The following is a 26,231-nucleotide window of genomic DNA, read 5'->3' as shown; positions in this document are numbered from 1 at the left end:
GCAGTTGTTTGCTACGTGTGAAAGCACTGTTAGAACTGAGATCAGTGTTGCTTTTCTCAGTACAAGCTTTACTTTGAAAGATAATTGCGTTCTTTTAAAGTTTATTAATTTCACGAACGCTTTAGTAAGAAACGCACATGCGTTTCTTTGTAAAGACAAGCAGTTGTTTGCTACGTGTGAAAGCACTTTTAGAACTGAGATCAGGTTTAATAATATCAGTACAAGCTTTACTTTGAAAGATAATCGCGTTCTTTTGAAAGTTTATTAATTTCACGAAAGCTTTAGTAAGAAACGCTCATGCATTTCTTTGTAAAGACAAGCAGTTGTTTGCTCCGTGTGAAAGCACTGTTAGAACTGAGATCAGTGTTGCTTTTCTCAGTACAAGCTTTACTTTGAAAGATAATCGCGTTCTTTTGAAAGTTTATTAATTTCACGAAAGCTTTAGTAAGAAACGCTCATGCGTTTCTTTGTAAAGACAAGCATTTGTTTGCTACGTGTGAAAGCACTGTTAGAACTGAGATCAGGTTTAATTTCCTCAGTACAAGCTTTACTTTGAAAGATAATTGCGTTCTTTGAAAGTTTATTAATTTCACGAAAGCTTAGGAAGAAACGCACATGCGTTTCTTTGTAAAGACAAGCAGTTGTTTGCTACGTGTGAAAGCACTGTTAGAACTGAGATCAGCTTTAATTTCCTCAGTACAAGCCTTACTTTGAAAGATAATCGCATTCTTTTGTAAGTTTATTAATTTCACGAAAGCTTTAGTAAGAAACGCTCATGCCTTTCTTTGTCAAGATAAGCAGTTGTTTACTATGTGTGAAAGCACTGTTAGAACTGAGATCAGTGTTGCTTTTCTCAGTACAAGCTTGACTTTGAAAGATAATCGCTTCCTTTTGAAAATTTATTAATTTCACGATAGCTTTAGTAAGAAACGCACATGCGTTTCTTTGTAAGGACAAGCAGTTGTTTGCCAAGTGTGAAAGCACTGTTAGAACTGAGATCAGTGTTGCTTTTCTCAGTACAAGCTTTACTTTGAAAGATAATCGCGTTCTTTTGAAAGTTTATTAATTTCACGAAAGCTTTAGTAAGAAACACTCATGCGTTTCTTTGTAAAGACAAGCAGTTGTTTGCTACGTGTGAAAGCACTGTTAGAACTGAGATCAGTGTTGCTTTTCTCAGTACAAGCTTTACTTTGAAAGATAATCGCGTTCTTTTGAAAGTTTATTAATTTCACGAACGCTTTAGTAAGAAACGCACATGCGTTTCTTTGTAAAGACAAGCAGTTGTTTGCTACGTGTGAAAGCACTGTTAGAACTGAGAACAGGTTTAATAATATCAGTACAAGCTTTACTTTGAAAGATAATCGCGTTCTTTTGAAAGTTTATTAATTTCACGAAAGCTTTAGTAAGAAACGCTCATGCATTTCTTTGTAAAGACAAGCAGTTGTTTGCTCCGTGTGAAAGCACTGTTAGAACTGAGATCAGTGTTGCTTTTCTCAGTACAAGCGTTCTTTTGAAAGTTTATTAATTTTACGAAAGCTTTAGTAAGAAACGCTCATGCGTTTCTTTGTAAAGACAAGCAGTTGTTTGCTACGTGTGAAAGCACTGTTAGAACTGAGATCAGTGTTGCTTTTCTCAGTACAAGCTTTACTTTGAAAGATAATCGCGTTCTTTTGAAAGTTTATTAATTTCACGAAAGCTTTAGTAAGAAACGCACATGCGTTTCTTTGTAAAGACAAGCAGTTGTTTGCTACGTGTGAAAGCACTGTTAGAACTGAGATCAGTGTTGCTTTTCTCAGTACAAGCTTTACTTTGAAAGATAATCGCGTTCTTTTGAAAGTTTATTAATTTCACGAAAGCTTTAGTAAGAAACGCACATGCGTTTCTTTGTAAAGACAAGCAGTTGTTTGCTACGTGTGAAAGCACTGTTAGAACTGAGATCAGTGTGGCTTTTCTCAGTACAAGCTTTACTTTGAAAGATAATCGCGTTCTTTTGAAAGTTTATTAATTTCACGAACGCTGTAGTAAGAAACGCTCATGCGTTTCTTTGTAAAGACAAGCAGTTGTTTGCTCCGTGTGAAAGCACTGTTAGAACTGAGATCAGGTTTAATTTTATCAGTACAAGCTTTACTTTGAAAGATAATCGCTTTCTTTTGAAAGTTTATTAATTTCACGAAAGCTTTAGTAAGAAACGCACATGCGTTTCTTTGTAAAGACAAGCAGTTGTTTGCTACGTGTGAAAGCACTGTTAGAACTGAGATCAGTATTGCTTTTCTCAGTACAAGCTTTACTTTGAAAGATAATCGCGTTCTTTGAAAGTTTATTAATTTCACGAACGCTTTAGTAAGAAACGCTCATGCGTTTCTTTGAAAAGACAAGCAGTTGTTTGCTACGTGTGAAAGCACTGTTAGAACTGAGATCAGTGTTGCTTTTCTCAGTACAAACTTTACTTTGAAAGATAATCGCGTTCTTTTGAAAGTTTATTAATTTCACGAAAGCTTTAGTAAGAAACGCACATGCGTTTCTTTGTAAAGACAAGGAGTTGTTTGCTACGTGTGAAAGCACTGTTAGAACTGAGATCAGTGTTGCTTTTCTCAGTACAAGCTTTACTTTGAAAGATAATCGCGTTCTTTTGAAAGTTTATTAATTTCACGAAAGCTTTAGTAAGAAACGCACATGCGTTTCTTTGTAAAGACAAGCAGTTGTTTTCTAAGTGTGAAAGCACTGTTAGAACTGATATTAGGTTTAATTTTATCAGTACAAGCTTTACTTTGAAAGATAATCGCGTTCTTTGAATGTTTATTAATTTCACGAAAGCTTTAGTAAGAAACGCACATGCGTTTCTTTGTCAAGACAAGCAGTTGTTTGCTACGTGTGAAAGCACTGTTAGAACTGAGATCAGTGTTGCTTTTCTCAGTACAAGCTTTACTTTGAAAGATAATTGCGTTCTTTTGAAAGTTTATTAATTTCACGAAAGCTTTAGTAAGAAACGCTCATGCGTTTCTTTGTAAAGACAAGCATTTGTTTGCTACGTGTGAAAGCACTGTTAGAACTGAGATCAGGTTTAATTTCCTCAGTACAAGCTTTACTTTGAAAGATAATTGCGTTCTTTGAAAGTTTATTAATTTCACGAAAGCTTAGGAAGAAACGCACATGCGTTTCTTTGTAAAGACAAGCAGTTGTTTGCTACGTGTGAAAGCACTGTTAGAAATGTGATCAGGTTTAATTTCCTCAGTACAAGCCTTACTTTCAAAGATAGTCGCATTCTTTTGTAAGTTTATTAATTTCACGAAAGCTTTAGTAAGAAAAGCTCATGCCTTTCTTTGTCAAGACAAGCAGTTGTTTGCTATGTGTGAAAGCACTGTTAGAACTGAGATCAGTGTTGCTTTTCTCAGTACAAGCTTGACTTTGAAGATAATCGCTTCCTTTTGAAAATTTATTAATTTCACGATAGCTTTAGTAAGAAACGCACATGCGTTTCTTTGTAAGGACAAGCAGTTGTTTGCAACGTGTGAAAGCACTGTTAGAACTGAGATCAGTGTTGCTTTTCTCAGTACAAGCTTTACTTTGAAAGATAATCGCGTTCTTTTGAAAGTTTATTAATTTCACGAAAGCTTTAGTAAGAAACACTCATGCGTTTCTTTGTAAAGACAAGCAGTTGTTTGCTACGTGTGAAAGCACTGTTAGAACTGAGATCAGTGTTGCTTTTCTCAGTACAAGCTTTACTTTGAAAGATAATCGCGTTCTTTTGAAAGTTTATTAATTTCACGAAAGCTTTAGTAAGAAACGCACATGCGTTTCTTTGTAAAGACAAGCAGTTGTTTGCTACGTGTGAAAGCACTGTTAGAACTGAGAACAGGTTTAATAATATCAGTACAAGCTTTACTTTGAAAGATAATCGCGTTCTTTTGAAAGTTTATTAATTTCACGAAAGCTTTAGTAAGAAACGCTCATGCATTTCTTTGTAAAGACAAGCAGTTGTTTGCTCCGTGTGAAAGCACTGTTAGAACTGAGATCAGTGTAGCTTTTCTCAGTACAAGCGTTCTTTTGAAAGTTTATTAATTTTACGAAAGCTTTAGTAAGAAACGCTCATGCGTTTCTTTGTAAAGACAAGCAGTTGTTTGCTACGTGTGAAAGCACTGTTAGAACTGAGATCAGTGTTGCTTTTCTCAGTACAAGCTTTACTTTGAAAGATAATCGCGTTCTTTTTAAAGTTTATTAATTTCACGAAAGCTTTAGTAAGAAACGCACATGCGTTTCTTTGTAAAGACAAGCAGTTGTTTGCTACGTGTGAAAGCACTGTTAGAACTGAGATCAGTGTTGCTTTTCTCAGTACAAGCTTTACTTTGAAAGATAATCGCGTTCTTTTGAAAGTTTATTAATTTCACGAACGCTGTAGTAAGAAACGCACATGCGTTTCTTTGTAAAGACAAGCAGTTGTTTGCTACGTGTGAAAGCACTGTTAGAACTGAGATCAGTGTTGCTTTTCTCAGTACAAGCTTTACTTTGAAAGATAATCGCGTTCTTTTGAAAGTTTATTAATTTCACGAACGCTGTAGTAAGAAACGCTCATGCGTTTCTTTGTAAAGACAAGCAGTTGTTTGCTCCGTGTGAAAGCACTGTTAGAACTGAGATCAGGTTTAATTTTATCAGTACAAGCTTTACTTTGAAAGATAATCGCTTTCTTTTGAAAGTTTATTAATTTCACGAAAGCTTTAGTAAGAAACGCACATGCGTTTCTTTGTAAAGACAAGCAGTTGTTTGCTACGTGTGAAAGCACTGTTAGAACTGAGATCAGTGTTGCTTTTCTCAGTACAAGCTTTACTTTGAAAGATAATCGCTTTCTTTTGAAAGTTTATTAATTTCACGAACGCTTTAGTAAGAAACGCACATGCGTTTCTTTGTAAAGACAAGCAGTTGTTTGCTACGTGTGAAAGCACTGTTAGAACTGAGATCAGTATTGCTTTTCTCAGTACAAGCTTTACTTTGAAAGATAATCGCGTTCTTTTGAAAGTTTATTAATTTCACGAAAGCTTTAGTAAGAAACGCACATGCGTTTCTTTGTAAACAGAAGGAGTTGTTTGCTACGTGTGAAAGCACTGTTAGAACGGAGACCAGTGTTGCTTTTCTCAGTACAAGCTTTACTTTGAAAGATAATCGCGTTCTTTTGAAAGTTTATTAATTTCACGAAAGCTTTAGTAAGAAACACTCATGCGTTTCTTTGTAAAGACAAGCAGTTGTTTGCTACGTGTGAAAGCACTGTTAGAACTGAGATCAGTGTTGCTTTTCTCAGTACAAGCTTTACTTTGAAAGATAATCGCTTTCTTTTGAAAGTTTATTAATTTCACGAAAGCTTTAGTAAGAAACGCACATGCGTTTCTTTGTAAAGACAGGCAGTTGTTTTCTAAGTGTGAAAGCACTGCTAGAACTGAGATTAGGTTTAATTTTATCAGTACAAGCTTTACTTTGAAAGATAATCGCGTTCTTTGAATGTTTATTAATTTCACGAAAGCTTTAGTAAGAAACGCACATGCGTTTCTTTGTCAAGACAAGAAGTTGTTTGCTACGTGTGAAAGCACTGTTAGAACTGAGATCAGTGTTGCTTTTCTCAGTACAAGTTTACTTTGAAAGATAATCGCGTTCTTTTGAAAGTTTATTAATTTCACGAAAGCTTTAGTAAGAAACACTCATGCGTTTCTTTGTAAAGACAAGGAGTTGTTTGCTACGTGTGAAAGCACTGTTAGAACTGAGATCAGTGTTGCTTTTCTCAGTACAAGCTTTACTTTGAAAGATAATCGCGTTCTTTTGAAAGTTTATTAATTTCACGAAAGCTTTAGTAAGAAACGCACATGCGTTTCTTTGTAAAGACAAGCAGTTGTTTTCTAAGTGTGAAAGCACTGTTAGAACTGAGATTAGGTTTAATTTTATCAGTACAAGCTTTACTTTGAAAGATAATCGCGTTCTTTGAATGTTTATTAATTTCACGAAAGCTTTAGTAAGAAACGCACATGCGTTTCTTTGTCAAGACAAGCAGTTGTTTGCTACGTGTGAAAGCACTGTTAGAACTGAGATCAGTGTTGCTTTTCTCAGTACAAGCTTTACTTTGAAAGATAATCGCGTTCTTTTGAAAGTTTATTAATTTCACGAAAGCTTTAGTAAGAAACGCTCATGCGTTTCTTTGTAAAGACAAGCATTTGATTGCTACGTGTGAAAGCACTGTTAGAACTGAGATCAGTGTTGCTTTTCTCAGTACAAGCTTTACTTTGAAAGATAATTGCGTTCTTTTGAAAGTTTATTAATTTCACGAACGCTGTAGTAAGAAACGCTCATGCGTTTCTTTGTAAAGACAAGCAGTTGTTTGCTCCGTGTGAAAGCACTGTTAGAACTGAGATCAGGTTTAATACCTCAGTACAAGCCTTACTTTGAAAGATAATCGCATTCTTTTGTAAGTTTATTAATTTCACGAAAGCTTTAGTAAGAAACGCTCATGCCTTTCTTTGTCAAGACAAGCAGTTGTTTGCTACGTGTGAAAGCACTGTTAGAACTGAGATCAGTGTTGCTTTTCTCAGTACAAGCTTGACTTTGAAAGATAATCGCTTCCTTTTGAAAATTTATTAATTTCACGATAGCTTTAGTAAGAAACGCACATGCGTTTCTTTGTAAGGACAAGCAGTTGTTTGCTACGTGTGAAAGCACTGTTAGAACTGAGATCAGTGTTGCTTTTCTCAGTACAAGCTTTACTTTGAAAGATAATCGCGTTCTTTTGAAAGTTTATTAATTTCACGAAAGCTTTAGTAAGAAACACTCATGCGTTTCTTTGTAAAGACAAGCAGTTGTTTGCTACGTGTGAAAGCACTGTTAGAACTGAGATCAGTGTTGCTTTTCTCAGTACAAGCTTTACTTTGAAAGATAATCGCGTTCTTTTGAAAGTTTATTAATTTCACGAACGCTTTAGTAAGAAACGCACATGCGTTTCTTTGTAAAGACAAGCAGTTGTTTGCTACGTGTGAAAGCACTGTTAGAACTGAGAACAGGTTTAATAATATCAGTACAAGCTTTACTTTGAAAGATAATCGCGTTCTTTTGAAAGTTTATTAATTTCACGAAAGCTTTAGTAAGAAACGCTCATGCATTTCTTTGTAAAGACAAGCAGTTGTTTGCTCCGTGTGAAAGCACTGTTAGAACTGAGATCAGTGTTGCTTTTCTCAGTACAAGCTTTACTTTGAAATTTAATCGCGTTCTTTTGAAAGTTTATTAATTTTACGAAAACTTTAGTAAGAAACGCTCATGCGTTTCTTTGTAAAGACAAGCAGTTGTTTGCTACGTGTGAAAGCACTGTTAGAACTGAGATCAGTGTTGCTTTTCTCAGTACAAGCTTTACTTTGAAAGATAATCGCGTTCTTTTGAAAGTTTATTAATTTCACGAAAGCTTTAGTAAGAAACGCACATGCGTTTCTTTGTAAAGACAAGCAGTTGTTTGCTCCGTGTGAAAGCACTGTTAGAACTGAGATCAGGTTTAATGTTATCAGTACAAGCTTTACTTTGAAAGATAATCGCTTTCTTTTGAAAGTTTATTAATTTCACGTAAGCTTTAGTAAGAAACGCACATGCGTTTCTTTGTCAAGACAAGCAGTTGTTTGCTACGTGTGAAAGCACTGTTAGAACTGAGATCAGTATTGCTTTTCTCAGTACAAGCTTTACTTTGAAAGATAATCGCGTTCTTTTGAAAGTTTATTAATTTCACGAACGCTTTAGTAAGAAACGCACATGCGTTTCTTTGTAAAGACAAGCAGTTGTTTGCTACGTGTGAAAGCACTGTTAGAACTGAGATCAGTATTGCTTTTCTCAGTACAAGCTTTACTTTGAAAGATAATCGCGTTCTTTTGAAAGTTTATTAATTTCACGAACGCTTTAGTGAGAAACGCTCATGCGTTTCTTTGAAAAGACAAGCAGTTGTTTGCTACGTGTGAAAGCACTGTTAGAACTGAGATCAGTGTTGCTTTTCTCAGTACAAGCTTTACTTTGAAAGATAATCGCGTTCTTTTGAAAGTTTATTAATTTCACGAAAGCTTTAGTAAGAAACGCTCATGCGTTTCTTTGTAAACACAAGGAGTTGTTTGCTACGTGTGAAAGCACTGTTAGAACTGAGATCAGTGTTGCTTTTCTCAGTACAAGCTTTACTTTGAAAGATAATCGCGTTCTTTTGAAAGTTTATTAATTTCACGAAAGCTTTAGTAAGAAAGGCTCATGCGTTTCTTTGTAAAGACAAGCAGTTGTTTGCTACGTGTGAAAGCACTGTTAGAACTGAGATCAGTGTTGCTTTTCTCAGTACAAGCTTTACTTTGAAAGATAATCGCTTTCTTTTGAAAGTTTATTAATTTCACGAAAGCTTTAGTAAGAAACGCACATGCGTTTCTTTGTAAAGACAGGCAGTTTTTTTCTAAGTGTGAAAGCACTGTTAGAACTGAGATCAGTGTTGCTTTTCTCAGTACAAGCTTTACTTTGAAAGATAATCGCGTTCTTTTGAAAGTTTATTAATTTCACGAAAGCTTTAGTAAGAAACGCACATGCGTTTCTTTGTAAAGACAAGCAGTTGTTTTCTAAGTGTGAAAGCACTGTTAGAACTGAGATTAGGTTTAATTTTATCAGTACAAGCTTTACTTTGAAAGATAATCGCGTTCTTTGAATGTTTATTAATTTCACGAAAGCTTTAGTAAGAAACGCACATGCGTTTCTTTGTCAAGACAAGCAGTTGTTTGCTACGTGTGAAAGCACTGTTAGAACTGAGATCAGTGTTGCTTTTCTCAGTACAAGCTTTACTTTGAAAGATAATCGCGTTCTTTTGAAAGTTTATTAATTTCACGAAAGCTTTAGTAAGAAACGCTCATTCGTTTCTTTGTAAAGACAAGCATTTGATTGCTACGTGTGAAAGCACTGTTAGAACTGAGATCAGTGTTGCTTTTCTCAGTACAAGCTTTACTTTGAAAGATAATCGCGTTCTTTTGAAAGTTTATTAATTTCACGAACACTGTAGTAAGAAACGCTCATGCGTTTCTTTGTAAAGACAAGCAGTTGTTTGCTCCGTGTGAAAGCACTGTTAGAACTGAGATCAGGTTTAATTTTATCAGTACAAGCTTTACTTTGAAAGATAATCGCTTTCTTTTGAAAGTTTATTAATTTCACGAAAGCTTTAGTAAGAAACGCACATGCGTTTCTTTGTAAAGACAAGCAGTTGTTTGCTACGTGTGAAAGCACTGTTAGAACTGAGATCAGTATTGCTTTTCTCAGTACAAGCTTTACTTTGAAAGATAATCACGTTCTTTTGAAAGTTTATTAATTTCACGAACGCTTTAGTAAGAAACGCACATGCGTTTCTTTGTAAAGACAAGCAGTTGTTTGCTACGTGTGAAAGCACTGTTAGAACTGAGATCAGTATTGCTTTTCTCAGTACAAGCTTTACTTTGAAAGATAATCGCGTTCTTTTGAAAGTTTATTAATTTCACGAACGCTTTAGTGAGAAACGCTCATGCGTTTCTTTGAAAAGACAAGCAGTTGTTTGCTACGTGTGAAAGCACTGTTAGAACTGAGATCAGTGTTGCTTTTCTCAGTACAAGCTTTACTTTGAAAGATAATCGCGTTCTTTTGAAAGTTTATTAATTTCACGAAAGCTTTAGTAAGAAACGCACATGCGTTTCTTTGTAAAGACAGGCAGTTGTTTTCTAAGTGTGAAAGCACTGTTAGAACTGAGATTAGGTTTAATTTTATCAGTACAAGCTTTACTTTGAAAGATAATCGCGTTCTTTGAATGTTTATTAATTTCACAAAAGCTTTAGTAAGAAACGCACATGCGTTTCTTTGTCAAGACAAGCAGTTGTTTGCTACGTGTGAAAGCACTGTTAGAACTGAGATCAGTGTTGCTTTTCTCAGTACAAGCTTTACTTTGAAAGATAATCGCGTTCTTTTTAAAGTTTATTAATTTCACGAAAGCTTTAGTAAGAAACGCTCATGCGTTTCTTTGTAAAGACAAGCAGTTGTTTGCTACGTGTGAAAGCACTGTTAGAACTGAGATCAGTGTTGCTTTTCTCAGTACAAACTTTACTTTGAAAGATAATCGCGTTCTTTTGAAAGTTTATTAATTTCACGAAAGCTTTAGTAAGAAACGCACATGCGTTTCTTTGTAAAGACAAGGAGTTGTTTGCTACGTGTGAAAGCACTGTTAGAACTGAGATCAGTGTTGCTTTTCTCAGTACAAGCTTTACTTTGAAAGATAATCGCGTTCTTTTGAAAGTTTATTAATTTCACGAAAGCTTTAGTAAGAAACGCACATGCGTTTCTTTGTAAAGACAAGCAGTTGTTTTCTAAGTGTGAAAGCACTGTTAGAACTGAGATTAGGTTTAATTTTATCAGTACAAGCTTTCCTTTGAAAGATAATCGCGTTCTTTTAATGTTTATTAATTTCACGAAAGCTTTAGTAAGAAACGCACATGCGTTTCTTTGTCAAGACAAGCAGTTGTTTGCTACGTGTGAAAGCACTGTTAGAACTGAGATCAGTGTTGCTTTTCTCAGTACAAGCTTTACTTTGAAAGATAATCGCGTTCTTTGAAAGTTTATTAATTTCACGAACGCTTTAGTAAGAAACGCTCATGCGTTTCTTTGTAAAGACAAGCATTTGTTTGCTACGTGTGAAAGCACTGTTAGAACTGAGATCAGGTTTAATTTCCTCAGTACAAGCTTTACTTTGAAAGATAATTGCGTTCTTTGAAAGTTTATTAATTTCACGAAAGCTTAGGAAGAAACGCACATGCGTTTCTTTGTAAAGACAAGCAGTTGTTTGCTACATGTGAAAGCACTGTTAGAACTGAGATCAGGTTTAATTTCCTCAGTACAAGCCTTACTTTGAAAGATAATCGCATTCTTTTGTAAGTTTATTAATTTCACGAAAGCTTTAGTAAGAAACGCTCATGCCTTTCTTTGTCAAGACAAGCAGTTGTTTGCTACGTGTGAAAGCACTGTTAGAACTGAGATCAGTGTTGCTTTTCTCAGTACAAGCTTGACTTTGAAAGATAATCGCTTCCTTTTGAAAATTTATTAATTTCACGATAGCTTTAGTAAGAAACGCACATGCGTTTCTTTGTAAGGACAAGCAGTTGTTTGCTACGTGTGAAAGCACTGTTAGAACTGAGATCAGTGTTGCTTTTCTCAGTACAAGCTTTACTTTGAAAGATAATCGCGTTCTTTTGAAAGTTTATTAATTTCACGAAAGCTTTAGTAAGAAACACTCATGCGTTTCTTTGTAAAGACAAGCAGTTGTTTGCTACGTGTGAAAGCACTGTTAGAACTGAGATCAGTGTTGCTTTTCTCAGTACAAGCTTTACTTTGAAAGATAATCGCGTTCTTTTGAAAGTTTATTAATTTCACGAACGCTTTAGTAAGAAACGCACATGCGTTTCTTTGTAAAGACAAGCAGTTGTTTGCTACGTGTGAAAGCACTGTTAGAACTGAGAACAGGTTTAATAATATCAGTACAAGCTTTACTTTGAAAGATAATCGCGTTCTTTTGAAAGTTTATTAATTTCACGAAAGCTTTAGTAAGAAACGCTCATGCATTTCTTTGTAAAGACAAGCAGTTGTTTGCTCCGTGTGAAAGCACTGTTAGAACTGAGATCAGTGTTGCTTTTCTCAGTACAAGCTTTACTTTGAAATTTAATCGCGTTCTTTTGAAAGTTTATTAATTTTACTAAAGCTTTAGTAAGAAACGCTCATGCGTTTCTTTGTAAAGACAAGCAGTTGTTTGCTACGTGTGAAAGCACTGTTAGAACTGAGATCAGTGTTGCTTTTCTCAGTACAAGCTTTACTTTGAAAGATAATCGCGTTCTTTTGAAAGTTTATTAATTTCACGAAAGCTTTAGTAAGAAACGCACATGCGTTTCTTTGTAAAGACAAGCAGTTGTTTGCTACGTGTGAAAGCACTGTTAAAACTGAGATCAGTGTTGCTTTTCTCAGTACAAGCTTTACTTTGAAAGATAATCGCGTTCTTTTGAAAGTTTACTAATTTCACGAAAGCTTTAGTAAGAAACGCACATGCGTTTCTTTGTAAAGACAAGCAGTTGTTTGCTACGTGTGAAAGCCCTGTTAGAACTGAGATCAGTGTTGCTTTTCTCAGTACAAGCTTTACTTTGAAAGATAATCGCGTTCTTTTGAAAGATTATTAATTTCACGAACGCTGTAGTAAGAAACGCACATGCGTTTCTTTGTAAAGACAAGCAGTTGTTTGCTACGTGTGAAAGCACTGTTAGAACTGAGATCAGTGTTGCTTTTCTCAGTACAAGCTTTACTTTGAAAGATAATCGCGTTCTTTTGAAAGTTTATTAATTTAACGAACGCTGTAGTAAGAAACGCTCATGCGTTTCTTTGTAAAGACAAGCAGTTGTTTGCTCCGTGTGAAAGCACTGTTAGAACTGAGATCAGGTTTAATTTTATCAGTACAAGCTTTACTTTGAAAGATAATCACTTTCTTTTGAAAGTTTATTAATTTCACGAATGCTTTAGTAAGAAACGCACATGTGTTTCTTTGTAAAGACAAGCAGTTGTTTGCTACGTGTGAAAGCACTGTTAGAACTGAGATCAGTATTGCTTTTCTCAGTACAAGCTTTACTTTGAAAGATAATCGCGTTCTTTTGAAAGTTTATTAATTTCACGAACGCTTTAGTAAGAAACGCACATGCGTTTCTTTGTAAAGACAAGCAGTTGTTTGCTACGTGTGAAAGCACTGTTAGAACTGAGATCAGTATTGCTATTCTCAGTACAAGCTTTACTTTGAAAGATAATCGCGTTCTTTTGAAAGTTTATTAATTTCACGAACGCTTTAGTGAGAAACGCACATGCGTTTCTTTGAAAAGACAAGCAGTTGTTTTCTAAGTGTGAAAGCACTGTTAGAACTTTGATTAGCTTTAATTTTCTCAGTACAAGCTTTACTTTGAAAGATAATCGCGTTCTTTGAATGTTTATTAATTTCACGAAAGCTTTAGTAAGAAACGCACATGCGTTTCTTTGTCAAGACAAGCAGTTGTTTGCTACGTGTGAAAGCACTGTTAGAACTGAGATCAGTGTTGCTTTTCTCAGTACAAGCTTTACTTTGAAAGATAATCGCGTTCTTTTGAAAGTTTATTAATTTCACGAAAGCTTTAGTAAGAAACGCACATGCGTTTCTTTGTCAAGACAAGAAGTTGTTTGCTACGTGTGAAAGCACTGATAGAACTGAGATCAGTGTTGCTTTTCTCAGTACAAGCTTTACTTTGAAAGATAATCGCGTTCTTTTGAAAGTTTATTAATTTCACGATAGCTTTAGTAAGAAACGCACATGCGTTTCTTTGTAAGGACAAGCAGTTGTTTGCTACGTGTGAAAGCACTGTTAGAACTGAGATCAGTGTTGCTTTTCTCAGTACAAGCTTTACTTTGAAAGATAATCGCGTTCTTTTGAAAGTTTATTAATTTCACGAAAGCTTTAGTAAGAAACACTCATGCGTTTCTTTGTAAAGACAAGCAGTTGTTTGCTACGTGTGAAAGCACTGTTAGAACTGAGATCAGTGTTGCTTTTCTCAGTACAAGCTTTACTTTGAAAGATAATCGCGTTCTTTTGAAAGTTTATTAATTTCACGAACGCTTTAGTAAGAAACGCACATGCGTTTCTTTGTAAAGACAAGCAGTTGTTTGCTACGTGTGAAAGCACTGTTAGAACTGAGAACAGGTTTAATAATATCAGTACAAGCTTTACTTTGAAAGATAATCGCGTTCTTTTGAAAGTTTATTAATTTCACGAAAGCTTTAGTAAGAAACGCTCATGCATTTCTTTGTAAAGACAAGCAGTTGTTTGCTCCGTGTGAAAGCACTGTTAGAACTGAAATCAGGTTTAATTTTATCAGTACAAGCTTTACTTTGAAAGAAAATCGCTTTCTTTTGAAAGTTTATTAATTTCACGAAACCTTTAGTAAGAAACGCACATGCGTTTCTTTGTAAAGACAAGCAGTGGTTTGCTACGTGTGAAAGCACTGTTAGAACTGAGATCAGTATTGCTTTTCTCAGTACAAGCTTTACTTTGAAAGATAATCGCGTTCTTTTGAAAGTTTATTAATTTCACGAACGCTTTAGTAAGAAACGCACATGCGTTTCTTTGTAAAGACAAGCAGTTGTTTGCTACGTGTGAAAGCACTGTTAGAACTGAGATCAGTATTGCTTTTCTCAGTACAAGCTTTACTTTGAAAGATAATCGCGTTCTTTTGAAAGTTTATTAATTTCACGAACGCTTTAGTGAGAAACGCACATGCGTTTCTTTGAAAAGACAAGCAGTTGTTTGCTACGTGTGAAAGCACTGTTAGAACTGAGATCAGTGTTGCTTTTCTCAGTACAAGCTTTACTTTGAAAGATAATCGCGTTCTTTTGAAAGTTTATTAATTTCACGAAAGCTTTAGTAAGAAACGCTCATGCGTTTCTTTGTAAACACAAGGAGTTGTTTGCTACGTGTGAAAGCAGTGTTAGAACTGAGATCAGTGTTGCTTTTCTCAGTACAAGCTTTACTTTGAAAGATAATCGCGTTCTTTTGAAAGTTTATTAATTTCACGAAAGCTTTAGTAAGAAACGCACATGCGTTTCTTTGTAAAGACAGGCAGTTGTTTTCTAAGTGTGAAAGCACTGTTAGAACTGAGATTAGCTTTAATTTTATCAGTACAAGCTTTACTTTGAAAGATAATCGCGTTCTTTGAATGTTTATTAATTTCACGAAAGCTTTAGTAAGAAACGCACATGCGTTTCTTTGTCAAGACAAGCAGTTGTTTGCTACGTGTGAAAGCACTGTTAGAACTGAGATCAGTGTTGCTTTTCTCAGTACAAGCTTTACTTTGAAAGATAATCGCGTTCTTTTGAAAGTTTATTAATTTCACGAAAGCTTTAGTAAGAAACGCACATGCGTTTCTTTGTCAAGACAAGCAGTTGTTTGCTACGTGTGAAAGCACTGTTAGAACTGAGATCAGTGTTGCTTTTCTCAGTACAAGCTTTACTTTGAAAGATAATCGCTTTCTTTTGAAAGTTTATTAATTTCACGAAAGCTTTAGTAAGAAACGCACATGCGTTTCTTTGTAAAGACAGGCAGTTGTTTTCTAAGTGTGAAAGCACTGTTAGAACTGAGATTAGCTTTAATTTTATCAGTACAAGCTTTACTTCTAAAGATAATCGCGTTCTTTGAATGTTTATTAATTTCACGAAAGCTTTAGTAAGAAACGCACATGCGTTTCTTTGTCAAGACAAGCAGTTGTTTTCTACGTGTGAAAGCACTGTTAGAACTGAGATCAGTGTTGCTTTTCTCAGTACAAGCTTTACTTTGAAAGATAATCGCGTTCTTTTGAAAGTTTATTAATTTCACGAACGCTGTAGTAAGAAACGCTCATGCGTTTCTTTGTAAAGACAAGCAGTTGTTTGCTCCGTGTGAAAGCACTGTTAGAACTGAGATCAGATTTAATTTTATCAGTACAAGCTTTACTTTGAAAGATAATCGCTTTCTTTTGAAAGTTTATTAATTTCACGAAAGCTTTAGTAAGAAACGCACATGCGTTTCTTTGTAAAGACAAGCAGTTGTTTGCTACGTGTGAAAGCACTGTTAGAACTGAGATCAGTATTGCTTTTCTCAGTACATGCTTTACTTTGAAAGATAATCGCGTTCTTTTGAAAGTTTATTAATTTCACGAACGCTTTAGTAAGAAACGGACATGCGTTTCTTTGTAAAGACAAGCAGTTGTTTGCTACGTGTGAAAGCACTGTTAGAACTGAGATCAGTATTGCTTTTCTCAGTACAAGCTTTACTTTGAAAGATAATCGCGTTCTTTTGAAAGTTTATTAATTTCACGAACGCTTTAGTAAGAAACGCACATGCGTTTCTTTGAAAAGACAAGCAGTTGTTTGCTACGTGTGAAAGCACTGTTAGAACTGAGATCAGTGTTGCTTTTCTCAGTACAAGCTTTACTTTGAAAGATAATCGCGTTCTTTTGAAAGTTTATTAATTCACGAAAGCTTTAGTAAGAAACGCACATGCGTTTCTTTGTAAAGACAAGGAGTTGTTTGCTACGTGTGAAAGCACTGTTAGAACTGAGATCAGTGTTGCTTTTCTCAGTACAAGCTTTACTTTGAAAGATAATCGCGTTCTTTTGAAAGTTTATTAATTTCACGAAAGCTTTAGTAAGAAACACTCATGCGTTTCTTTGTAAAGACAAGCAGTTGTTTGCTACGTGTGAAAGCACTGTTAGAACTGATATCAGTGTTGCTTTTCTCAGTACAAGCTTTACTTTGAAAGATAATCGCTTACTTTTGAAAGTTTATTAATTTCACGAAAGCTTTAGTAAGAAACGCACATGCGTTTCTTTGTAAAGACAGGCAGTTGTTTTCTAAGTGTGAAAGCACTGTTAGAACTGAGATTAGCTTTAATTTTATCAGTACAAGCTTTACTTTGAAAGATAATCGCGTTCTTTGAATGTTTATTAATTTCACGAAAGCTTTAGTAAGAAACGCACATGCGTTTCTTTGTCAAGACAAGCAGTTGTTTGCTACGTGTGAAAGCACTGTTAGAACTGAGATCAGTGTTGCTTTTCTCAGTACAAGCTTTACTTTGAAAGATAATCGCGTTCTTTTGAAAGTTTATTAATTTCACGGAAGCTTTAGTAAGAAACGCACATGCGTTTCTTTGTCAAGACAAGCAGTTGTTTGCTACGTGTGAAAGCACTGTTAGAACTGAGATCAGTGTTGCTTTTCTCAGAACAAGCTTTACTTTGAAAGATAATCGCGTTCTTTTGAAAGTTTATTAATTTCACGAACGCTGTAGTAAGAAACGCTCATGCTTTTCTTTGTAAAGACAAGCAGTTGTTTGCTCCGTGTGAAAGCACTGTTAGAACTGAGATCAGGTTTAATTTTATCAGTACAAGCTTTACTTTGAAAGATAATCGCTTTCTTTTGAAAGTTTATTAATTTCACGAAAGCTTTAGTAAGAAACGCACATGCGTTTCTTTGTAAAGACAAGCAGTTGTTTGCTACGTGTGAAAGCACTGTTAGAACTGAGATCAGTATTGCTTTTCTCAGTACAAGCTTTACTTTGAAAGATAATCGCGTTCTTTTGAAAGTTTATTAATTTCACGAACGCTTTAGTAAGAAACGCACATGCGTTTCTTTGTAAAGACAAGCAGTTGTTTGCTACGTGTGAAAGCACTGTTAGAACTGAGATCAGTATTGCTTTTCTCAGTACAAGCTTTACTTTGAAAGATAATCGCGTTCTTTTGAAAGTTTATAAATTTCACGAACGCTTTAGTAAGAAACGCTCATGCGTTTCTTTCAAAAGACAAGCAGTTGTTTGCTACGTGTGAAAGCACTGTTAGAACTGAGATCAGTGATGCTTTTCTCAGTACAAGCTTTACTTTGAAAGATAATCGCGTTCTTTTGAAAGTTTATTAATTCACGAAAGCTTTAGTAAGAAACACACATGCGTTTCTTTGTAAACACAAGGAGTTGTTTGCTACGTGTGAAAGCACTGTTAGAACTGAGATCAGTGTTGCTTTTCTCAGTACAAGCTTTACTTTGAAAGATAATCGCGTTCTTTTGAAAGTTTATTAATTTCACGAAAGCTTTAGTAAGAAACACTCATGCGTTTCTTTGTAAAGACGAGCAGTTGTTTGCTACGTGTGAAAGCACTGTTAGAACTGAGATCAGTGTTGCTTTTCTCAGTACAAGCTTTACTTTGAAAGATAATCGCTTTCTTTTGAAAGTTTATTAATTTCACGAAAGCTTTAGTAAGAAACGCACATGCGTTTCTTTGTAAAGACAGGCAGTTGTTTTCTAAGTGTGAAAGCACTGTTAGAACTGAGATTAGGTTTAATTTTATCAGTACAAGCTTTACTTTGAAAGATAATCGCGTTCTTTGAATGTTTATTAATTTCACGAAAGCTTTAGTAAGAAACGCACATGCGTTTCTTTGTCAAGACAAGCAGTTGTTTACTACGTGTGAAAGCACTGTTAGAACTGAGATCAGTGTTGCTTTTCTCAGTACAAGCTTTACTTTGAAAGATAATCGCGTTCTTTTGAAAGTTTATTAATTTCACGAAAGCTTTAGTAAGAAACGCACATGCGTTTCTTTGTAAAGACAAGGAGTTGTTTGCTACGTGTGAAAGCACTGTTAGAACTGAGATCAGTGTTGCTTTTCTCAGTACAAGCTTTACTTTGAAAGATAATCGCGTTCTTTTGAAAGTTTATTAATTTCACGAACGCTGTAGTAAGAAACGCTCATGCTTTTCTTTGTAAAGACAAGCAGTTGTTTGCTCCGTGTGAAAGCACTGTTAGAACTGAGATCAGGTTTAATTTTATCAGTACAAGCTTTACTTTGAAAGATAATCGCTTTCTTTTGAAAGTTTATTAATTTCACGAAAGCTTTAGTAAGAAACGCACATGCGTTTCTTTGTAAAGACAAGCAGTTGTTTGCTACGTGTGAAAGCACTGTTAGAACTGAGATCAGTATTGCTTTTCTCAGTACAAGCTTTACTTTGAAAGATAATCGCGTTCTTTTGAAAGTTTATTAATTTCACGAACGCTTTAGTAAGAAACGCACATGCGTTTCTTTGTAAAGACAAGCAGTTGTTTGCTACGTGTGAAAGCACTGTTAGAACTGAGATCAGTATTGCTTTTCTCAGTACAAGCTTTACTTTGAAAGATAATCGCGTTCTTTTGAAAGTTTATAAATTTCACGAACGCTTTAGTAAGAAACGCTCATGCGTTTCTTTCAAAAGACAAGCAGTTGTTTGCTACGTGTGAAAGCACTGTTAGAACTGAGATCAGTGTTGCTTTTCTCAGTACAAGCTTTACTTTGAAAGATAATCGCGTTCTTTTGAAAGTTTATTAATTCACGAAAGCTTTAGTAAGAAACGCACATGCGTTTCTTTGTAAACACAAGGAGTTGTTTGCTACGTGTGAAAGCACTGTTAGAACTGAGATCAGTGTTGCTTTTCTCAGTACAAGCTTTACTTTGAAAGATAATCGCGTTCTTTTGAAAGTTTATTAATTTCACGAAAGCTTTAGTAAGAAACACTCATGCGTTTCTTTGTAAAGACGAGAAGTTGTTTGCTACGTGTGAAAGCACTGTTAGAACTGAGATCAGTGTTGCTTTTCTCAGTACAAGCTTTACTTTGAAAGATAATCGCTTTCTTTTGAAAGTTTATTAATTTCACGAAAGCTTTAGTAAGAAACGCACATGCGTTTCTTTGTAAAGACAGGCAGTTGTTTTCTAAGTGTGAAAGCACTGTTAGAACTGAGATTAGGTTTAATTTTATCAGTACAAGCTTTACTTTGAAAGATAATCGCGTTCTTTGAATGTTTATTAATTTCACGAAAGCTTTAGTAAGAAACGCACATGCGTTTCTTTGTCAAGACAAGCAGTTGTTTCCTACGTGTGAAAGCACTGTTAGAACTGAGATCAGTGTTGCTTTTCTCAGTACAAGCTTTACTTTGAAAGATAATCGCGTTCTTTTGAAAGTTTATTAATTTCACGAAAGCTTTAGTAAGAAACGCACATGCGTTTCTTTGTAAAGACAAGGAGTTGTTTGCTACGTGTGAAAGCACTGTTAGAACTGAGATCAGTGTTGCTTTTCTCAGTACAAGCTTTACTTTGAAAGATAATCGCGTTCTTTTGAAAGTTTATTAATTTCACGAACGCTGTAGTAAGAAACGCTCATGCTTTTCTTTGTAAAGACAAGCAGTTGTTTGCTCCGTGTGAAAGCACTGTTAGAACTGAGATCAGGTTTAATTTTATCAGTACAAGCTTTACTTTGAAAGATAATCGCTTTCTTTTGAAAGTTTATTAATTTCACGAAAGCTTTAGTAAGAAACGCACATGCGTTTCTTTGTAAAGACAAGCAGTTGTTTGCTACGTGTGAAAGCACTGTTAGAACTGAGATCAGTATTGCTTTTCTCAGTACAAGCTTTACTTTGAAAGATAATCGCGTTCTTTTGAAAGTTTATTAATTTCACGAACGCTTTAGTAAGAAACGCACATGCGTTTCTTTGTAAAGACAAGCAGTTGTTTGCTACGTGTGAAAGCACTGTTAGAACTGAGATCAGTATTGCTTTTCTCAGTACAAGCTTTACTTTGAAAGATAATCGCGTTCTTTTGAAAGTTTATAAATTTCACGAACGCTTTAGTAAGAAACGCTCATGCGTTTCTTTCAAAAGACAAGCAGTTGTTTGCTACGTGTGAAAGCACTGTTAGAACTGAGATCAGTGTTGCTTTTCTCAGTACAAGCTTTACTTTGAAAGATAATCGCGTTCTTTTGAAAGTTTATTAATTCACGAAAGCTTTAGTAAGAAACGCACATGCGTTTCTTTGTAAACACAAGCAGTTGTTTGCTACGTGTGAAAGCACTGTTAGAACTGAGATCAGTGTTGCTTTTCTCAGTACAAGCTTTACTTTGAAAGATAATCGCGTTCTTTTGAAAGTTTATTAATTTCACGAAAGCTTTAGTATGAAACACTCATGCGTTTCTTTGTAAAGACAAGCAGTTGTTTGCTACGTGTGAAAGCACTGTTAGAACTGAGATCAGTGTTGCTTTTCTCAGTACAAGCTTTACTTTGAAAGATAATCGCTTTCTTTTGAAAGTTTATTAATTTCACGAAAGCTTTAGTAAGAAACGCACATGCGTTTCTTTGGAAAGACAGGCAGTTGTTTTCTAAGTGTGAAAGCACTGTTAGAACTGAGATTAGGTTTAATTTTATCAGTACAAGCTTTACTTTGAAAGATAATCGCGTTCTTTGAATGTTTATTAATTTCACGAAAGCTTTAGTAAGAAACACACATGCGTTTCTTTGTCAAGACAAGCAGTTGTTTGCTACGTGTGAAAGCACTGTTAGAACTGAGATCAGTGTTGCTTTTCTCAGTACAAGCTTTACTTTGAAAGATAATCGCGTTCTTTTGAAAGTTTATTAATTTCACGAAAGCTTTAGTAAGAAACACTCATGCGTTTCTTTGTAAAGACAAGCAGTTGTTTGCTACGTGTGAAAGCACTGTTAGAACTGAGATTTGGTTTAATTTTATCAGTACAAGCTTTACTTTGAAAGATAATCGCGTTCTTTGAATGTTTATTAATTTCACGAAAGCTTTAGTAAGAAACGCACATGCGTTTCTTTGTAAAGACAAGCAGTTGTTTGCTACGTGTGAAAGCACTGTTAGAACTGAGATCAGTATTGCTTTTCTCAGTACATGCTTTACTTTGAAAGATAATCGCGTTCTTTTGAAAGTTTATTAATTTCACGAACGCTTTAGTAAGAAACGCACATGCGTTTCTTTGTAAAGAGAAGCAGTTGTTTGCTACGTGTGAAAGCACTGTTAGAACTGAGATCAGTATTGCTTTTCTCAGTACAAGCTTTACTTTGAAAGATAATCGCGTTCTTTTGAAAGTTTATTAATTTCACGAACGCTTTAGTAAGAAACGCTCATGCGTTTCTTTGAAAAGACAAGCAGTTGTTTGCTACGTGTGAAAGCACTGTTAGAACTGAGATCAGTGTTGCTTTTCTCAGTACAAGCTTTACTTTGAAAGATAATCGCGTTCTTTTGAAAGTTTATTAATTCACGAAAGCTTTAGTAAGAAACGCACATGCGTTTCTTTGTAAACACAAGGAGTTGTTTGCTACGTGTGAAAGCACTGTTAGAACTGAGATCAGTGTTGCTTTTCTCAGTACAAGCTTTACTTTGAAAGATAATCGCGTTCTTTTGAAAGTTTATTAATTTCACGAAAGCTTTAGTAAGAAACGCTCATGCGTTTCTTTGTAAAGACAAGCAGTTGTTTGCGCCGTGTGAAAGCACTGTTAGAACTGAGATCAGTGTTGCTTTTCTCAGTACAAGCTTTCCTTTGAAAGATAATCGCGTTCTTTTGAAAGTTTATTAATTTCACGAAAGCTTTAGTAAGAAACGCTCATGCGTTTTTTTGTAAAGACAAGCAGTTGTTTGCTACGTGTGAAAGCACTGTTAGAACTGAGATCAGTGTTGCTTTTCTCAGTACAAGCGTTACTTTGAAAGATAATTGCGTTCTTTTGAAAGTTTATTAATTTCACGAAAGCTTTAGGAAGAAACGCACATGCGTTTCTTTGTAAAGACAAGCAGTTTTTTGCTACGTGTGAACGCACTGTTAGAACTGAGATCAGGTTTAATTTCCTCAGTACAAGCCTTACTTTGAAAGATAATCGCGTTCTTTTGTAAGTTTATTAATTTCACGAAAGCTTTAGTAAGAAACGCTCATGCCGTTCTTTGTAAAGACAAGCAGTTGTTTGATACGTGTGAACGCACTGTTAGAACTGAGATCAGTGTTGCTTTTCTCAGTACAAGCTTTACTTTGAAAGATAATCGCGTCCTTTTGAAAGTTTATTAATTTCACGATAGCTTTAGTAAGAAACGCACATGCGTTTCTTTGTAAGGACAAGCAGTTGTTTGCTACGTGTGAAAGCACTTTTAGAACTGAGATCAGTGTTGCTTTTTCAGTACAAGCTTTACTTTGAAAGATAATCGCGTTCTTTTGAAAGTTTATTAATTCACGAAAGCTTTAGTAAGAAACGCTCATGCGTTTCTTTGAAAAGACAAGCAGTTGTTTGCTACGTGTGAAAGCACTGTTAGAACTGAGATCAGTGTTGCTTTTCTCAGTACAAGCTTTACTTTGAAAGATAATCGCGTTCTTTTTAAAGTTTATTAATTTCACGAAAGCTTAGGAAGAAACGCACATGCGTTTCTTTGTAAAGACAAGCAGTTGTTTGCTACGTGTGAAAGCACTGTTAGAACTGAGATCAGGTTTAATTTCCTCAGTACAAGCCTTACTTTGAAAGATAATCGCGTTCTTTGAATGTTTATTAATTTCACGAAAGCTTTAGTAAGAAACGCTCATGCCTTTCTTTGTCAAGACAAGCATTTGTTTGCTACGTGTGAAAGCACTGTTAGAACTGAGATCAGTGTTTCTTTTCTCAGTACAAGCTTGACTTTGAAAGATAATCGCTTCCTTTTGAAAATTTATTAATTTCACGATAGCTTTAGTAAGAAACGCACATGCGTTTCTTTGTAAGGACAAGCAGTTGTTTGCTACGTGTGAAAGCACTGTTAGAACTGAGATCAGTGTTGCTTTTCTCAGTACAAGCTTTACTTTGAAAGATAATCGCTTTCTTTTGAAAGTTTATTAATTTCACGAAAGCTTTAGTAAGAAACGCACATGCGTTTCTTTGTAAAGACAGGCAGTTGTTTTCTAAGTGTGAAAGCACTGTTAGAACTGAGATTAGGTTTAATTTTATCAGTACAAGCTTTACTTTGAAAGATAATCGCGTTCTTTGAATGTTTATTAATTTCACGAAAGCTTTAGTAAGAAACGCACATGCGTTTCTTTGTCAAGACAAGCAGTTGTTTGCTACGTGTGAAAGCACTGTTAGAACTGAGATCAGTGTTGCTTTTCTCAGTACAAGCTTTACTTTGAAAGATAATCGCGTTCTTTGAAAGTTTATTAATTTCACGAAAGCTTTAGTAAGAAACGCTCATGCGTTTCTTTGTAAAGACAAGCAGTTGTTTGCTACGTGTGAAAGCACTGTTATAACTGAGATCAGGGTTAATTTCCTCAGTACAAGCTTTACTTTGAAAGATAATTGCGTTCTTTGAAAGTTTATTAATTTCACGAACGCTTTAGTGAGAAACGCACATGCGTTTCTTTGAAAAGACAAGCAGTTGTTTGCTACGTGTGAAAGCACTGTTAGAACTGAGATCAGTGTTGCTTTTCTCAGTACAAGCTTTACTTTGAAAGATAATCGCGTTCTTTTGAAAGTTTATTAATTTCACGAAAGCTTTAGTAAGAAACGCTCATGCGTTTCTTTGTAAACACAAGGAGTTGTTTGCTACGTGTGAAAGCAGTGTTAGAACTGAGATCAGTGTTGCTTTTCTCAGTACAAGCTTTACTTTGAAAGATAATCGCGTTCTTTTGAAAGTTTATTAATTTCACGAAAGCTTTAGTAAGAAACGCACATGCGTTTCTTTGTAAAGACAGGCAGTTGTTTTCTAAGTGTGAAAGCACTGTTAGAACTGAGATTAGGTTTAATTTTATCAGTACAAGCTTTACTTTGAAAGATAATCGCGTTCTTTGAATGTTTATTAATTTCACGAAAGCTTTAGTAAGAAACGCACATGCGTTTCTTTGTCAAGACAAGCAGTTGTTTGCTACGTGTGAAAGCACTGTTAGAACTGAGATCAGTGTTGCTTTTCTCAGTACAAGCTTTACTTTGAAAGATAATCGCGTTCTTTTGAAAGTTTATTAATTTCACGAAAGCTTTAGTAAGAAACGCACATGCGTTTCTTTGTCAAGACAAGCAGTTGTTTGCTACGTGTGAAAGCACTGTTAGAACTGAGATCAGTGTTGCTTTTCTCAGTACAAGCTTTACTTTGAAAGATAATCGCTTTCTTTTGAAAGTTTATTAATTTCACGAAAGCTTTAGTAAGAAACGCACATGCGTTTCTTTGTAAAGACAGGCAGTTGTTTTCTAAGTGTGAAAGCACTGTTAGAACTGAGATTAGCTTTAATTTTATCAGTACAAGCTTTACTTCTAAAGATAATCGCGTTCTTTGAATGTTTATTAATTTCACGAAAGCTTTAGTAAGAAACGCACATGCGTTTCTTTGTCAAGACAAGCAGTTGTTTGCTACGTGTGAAAGCACTGTTAGAACTGAGATCAGTGTTGCTTTTCTCAGTACAAGCTTTACTTTGAAAGATAATCGCGTTCTTTTGAAAGTTTATTAATTTCACGAAAGCTTTAGTAAGAAACGCACATGCGTTTCTTTGTCAAGACAAGCAGTTGTTTGCTACGTGTGAAAGCACTGTTAGAACTGAGATCAGTGTTGCTTTTCTCAGTACAAGCTTTACTTTGAAAGATAATCGCGTTCTTTTGAAAGTTTATTAATTTCACGAACGCTGTAGTAAGAAACGCTCATGCGTTTCTTTGTAAAGACAAGGAGTTGTTTGCTCCGTGTGAAAGCACTGTTAGAACTGAGATCAGATTTAATTTTATCAGTACAAGCTTTACTTTGAAAGATAATCGCTTTCTTTTGAAAGTTTATTAATTTCACGAAAGCTTTAGTAAGAAACGCACATGCGTTTCTTTGTAAAGACAAGCAGTTGTTTGCTACGTGTGAAAGCACTGTTAGAACTGAGATCAGTATTGCTTTTCTCAGTACATGCTTTACTTTGAAAGATAATCGCGTTCTTTTGAAAGTTTATTAATTTCACGAACGCTTTAGTAAGAAACGGACATGCGTTTCTTTGTAAAGACAAGCAGTTGTTTGCTACGTGTGAAAGCACTGTTAGAACTGAGATCAGTATTGCTTTTCTCAGTACAAGCTTTACTTTGAAAGATAATCGCGTTCTTTTGAAAGTTTATTAATTTCACGAACGCTTTAGTAAGAAACGCACATGCGTTTCTTTGAAAAGACAAGCAGTTGTTTGCTACGTGTGAAAGCACTGTTAGAACTGAGATCAGTGTTGCTTTTCTCAGTACAAGCTTTACTTTGAAAGATAATCGCGTTCTTTTGAAAGTTTATTAATTCACGAAAGCTTTAGTAAGAAACGCACATGCGTTTCTTTGTAAACACAAGGAGTTGTTTGCTACGTGTGAAAGCACTGTTAGAACTGAGATCAGTGTTGCTTTTCTCAGTACAAGCTTTACTTTGAAAGATAATCGCGTTCTTTTGAAAGTTTATTAATTTCACGAAAGCTTTAGTAAGAAACACTCATGCGTTTCTTTGTAAAGACAAGCAGTTGTTTGCTACGTGTGAAAGCACTGTTAGAACTGAGATCAGTGTTGCTTTTCTCAGTACAAGCTTTACTTTGAAAGATAATCGCTTACTTTTGAAAGTTTATTAATTTCACGAAAGCTTTAGTAAGAAACGCACATGCGTTTCTTTGTAAAGACAGGCAGTTGTTTTCTAAGTGTGAAAGCACTGTTAGAACTGAGATTAGCTTTAATTTTATCAGTACAAGCTTTACTTTGAAAGATAATCGCGTTCTTTTGAAAGTTTATTAATTTCACGAAAGCTTTAGTAAGAAACGCACATGCGTTTCTTTGTAAACAGATGGAGTTGTTTGCTACGTGTGAAAGCACTGTTAGAACTGAGATCAGTGTTGCTTTTCTCAGTACAAGCTTTACTT

The sequence above is a fragment of the Chionomys nivalis genome, chromosome 26 (genome assembly GCF_950005125.1).
Source record: "Chionomys nivalis chromosome 26, mChiNiv1.1, whole genome shotgun sequence".
Taxonomy (NCBI): Eukaryota; Metazoa; Chordata; class Mammalia; order Rodentia; family Cricetidae; genus Chionomys; species Chionomys nivalis.
The sequence above is the reverse complement of the archived record's forward strand: the minus strand, read 5'-3'. Positions refer to the sequence as shown.